A 3241-nucleotide genomic window follows, 5' to 3' on the forward strand; every position below is an offset into this window, starting at 1 on the left:
TTAAAGTGAGCCTGTTGATTAAAGATTTTCTTTGATAACATATATTGAATAAAATGATTAAGACCCTTTGATTTCTCTAAATGTCCATTGAAGAAAATTTTGGTTGAATCAGCTTTTTCAATATTAAAAATTTATTTTATTTTTCTCTGAAATTAAAGTACACATAAAATCATTTGTCTGGTGAATGCAAGTGAAAATAACTAGTAGGGCTTGTCATTACATGTGTTAACAAATAAATGAGGAAACTGTTATATTTCAGTGCATAAATCATAAATCAATTCTATCAGTTTCTGAAATGAAATGTTTTGCTCCCTCTATAATTTGTCAGTATAATGCCTGAAAAATAAATTGAAACAACCAAGATTTTAATACCCAAAAAAGTTTTAGAATACTAGATCATTTCATGGAGGAAGGCAATTGTCACCTTTGCTATTTTTAATGCTCATTTTAATGAAGGAGTGATTGGAAAGAGACTTTAATTTTGTCTAAACAAAAAGATCAAGAAAATTTGGAAATGTCATTATACATCATTATTTTAATGTGGCTTTTAAAAAGCTGCTCTCTTCCAATTATGTTATTTTATAGTATGCTAGAACACACGTAAAGTGTAACATTGTCTGATAGTGTTATAATAACTTTATTTTGTTGATTAGAGGACATATGGCTCCTATATTTTATTAAAATCCTATACTTTATTAAAATAGTTTAGTTTGGTCATTTATTTATTAAAAATTGCAAATGGAAAAACTTGTATTATGTTTGCTAGTTCATAAGCACAAACCTATTTCTGGATGAATCTATTTTTTATTTTTTCTACATGCCTAGTATCTAGAAATATAGAAACTTAAGGATTTATTGTATATATTAGCATTCTAAAATTTTAATAGATTAATTAGAGCTAAGCAATATTTTTCCTAAAAATGATACCAAGGCTTTAAAATCAAATAAATTTTTCAATGTGATACTATTGCAGGTTCTCAAATATGTCTTCATTATAATATATGCTTACCTCTGGAGTTTTTGTTCATTTTTATTTTGTTTTTTTAGAAATCAACACTTTTGTTCTCAGTCTCTTTATAAACTTTCCAGGCTTTTCCAACTAGTTCAATTTCATGTATTCATTGATTTATACATTGCATTTATAAGTGCAATATATTGCCATTATGTTTCTTGCTTGGGCTGGGCACAGGAAATACAAAGGTGAACCACTGCCTCTCAACTTCTGAGAGTTTTAAGATTTAGCTTATGGAACTATGTGTCAATGAAATAATTAAAATATATATGTAAAAAGTATTATTTGAACTGTATAGAGTTATAAAAGTACTGCTGCCAAGGATCTCAGAAGATACAGAGGCACTAAGAATAAATATTCAGTGTATTCATCTCAATCATGTTTGGATATGACTTTGTGTGACTACTAGCAATAAAATAAAATCTTCCTCATTCCCACTCAGTGTTACAAAATTGCAGAGATGTACCCAATGTCAGGACACTACCAGCAATATAGCAAAGATGAAATGAAATATTAAAAATTCACAAATAACCTTGATTTACACATGAGAAATTACAACGAGTCTCATATTTATCAGGGTTTACTATCATGTATATGAGAAAATTGTGAGAATAAAGATGGGTAACTCCTCTGGTGATCTCAATTTTTAAGTAAATTTGATGAGTTTTTCTGCATTGGAACATTAGCACATTCTACATTTAAAGACAAAAATCCAAATGAACAATTTTTACACTGAGCATAGAATGTGTAAGTACATGTTATGATTTGGCTTCTTATTGAAAGTTTTATTGTTCTCCTTAAAAATATAAAATATAAAAGCAGAAAATTGTATTTTAAAAGGTTATATATGTCCTACTCTATTAATGTATTTTAATATATAAGTAACTGCAAAATTGACAGAATCTTATGGTTTACTTTTCTATAATTTAAAATATTTCATTGCATTTTTGTCTTCTCCTATCATGTAAAATTCTTGCTTTGTTGTAATTTTCTCTTTCTTAAGTTTGTTACATTTTGATTTTAACAGTGTTTTAGAATTTGGAAATTACTGGTGTTCTTTAATATTTGTCTTTGGAAATTAGTTAAGTTAAAGTTTGGAAGACCTTGTGTTTTATATTTGAGAATGTTCCTCTAAAAGCATATATAAGTGAAAATCATGCCAGGACTTTTTATTTCTAAGCAGATAATTCAAATAGCAGATTACCCAAGATTAGCTGTTGACATTTAGATTTGCACATTTAGAATGTCAGAATTCATTGAAAACTATCAATCTAGTTTCTGAATTACAATAATACTCCTATTTTAATGTCCAACATTTTTTGTTCCTCTCTGTTCCCATAAAAAAGAGTGTAGTTTTTCTAAAATAGTTATAATAATTACAGGTCTCTTGATAACAAATGATGGAATTTTAAAAATTAATTGAAAAATTAGCAATCTCCTGGTAAAGCTGATTAATAATCAGTTTGCATACATACAACTTTATCATACATTTTTACTGACGTATTTGAAATTTAAGATTAACTTTTTCAGTTTAGTTGCTCTCCACTTCTAATTTAAAGTATGAACTTATTCCAGTCCAGTTCAAAGGTGCGGGATATTTTACATGAATTGACTTTTTATTTATCTCTGCCAACTATTCTTAAATTGAAACACAGTTTTACTTTTATAAGGTTAAATTATTAATATGCAAATTACATATGTCACATTAATTCCAACTATTTCTCCCAGTTGACTTTTAATTATTTTTATTGTTTTTTGGATATCAAGATACAGTTCAGCCCACCCTAGTGTTTTCTCTTCAGCATTCTTTCCTGTCTGAGATTTGTTCTGAAGTGTCATGAATACGTTGATGAATAGGAAATGAGAAAATAAAATACCCACTTAGAAATCACGTAAAAGCAGCTTGTGCACTAATCAGAAGCTTCCTGACAAGAGGTCAGTTGTAGAATTGTAAATAATGGACCACAGTCTTAAATGGTGTTTCTTCCCTTGCAATTTAAACCGAAATCATCCAAATCCACTTGTGAGATATTGACATGAGCAGGAATTGGTAATACCTGCCTAGTTGTAGGTGGAAGAGAGAGAAGGGGAGAGAGAGGCTTAAGCCTTGGAGGAACAATCAGCACAGATAATAAGACCACATAAAAGTGTATGCAAGTGGCTTTACTGCAGGTGTTGTTGAATCTTAAACACCCCCACATATACAGTCATTAATATTTCCCAGTTCTG

This window comes from Cavia porcellus, unplaced genomic scaffold (assembly GCF_034190915.1).
Source record: "Cavia porcellus strain 051 isolate PalLab524CR breed Dunkin Hartley unplaced genomic scaffold, mCavPor4.1 scaffold_34, whole genome shotgun sequence".
In the NCBI taxonomy this organism is placed as follows: domain Eukaryota; kingdom Metazoa; phylum Chordata; class Mammalia; order Rodentia; family Caviidae; genus Cavia; species Cavia porcellus.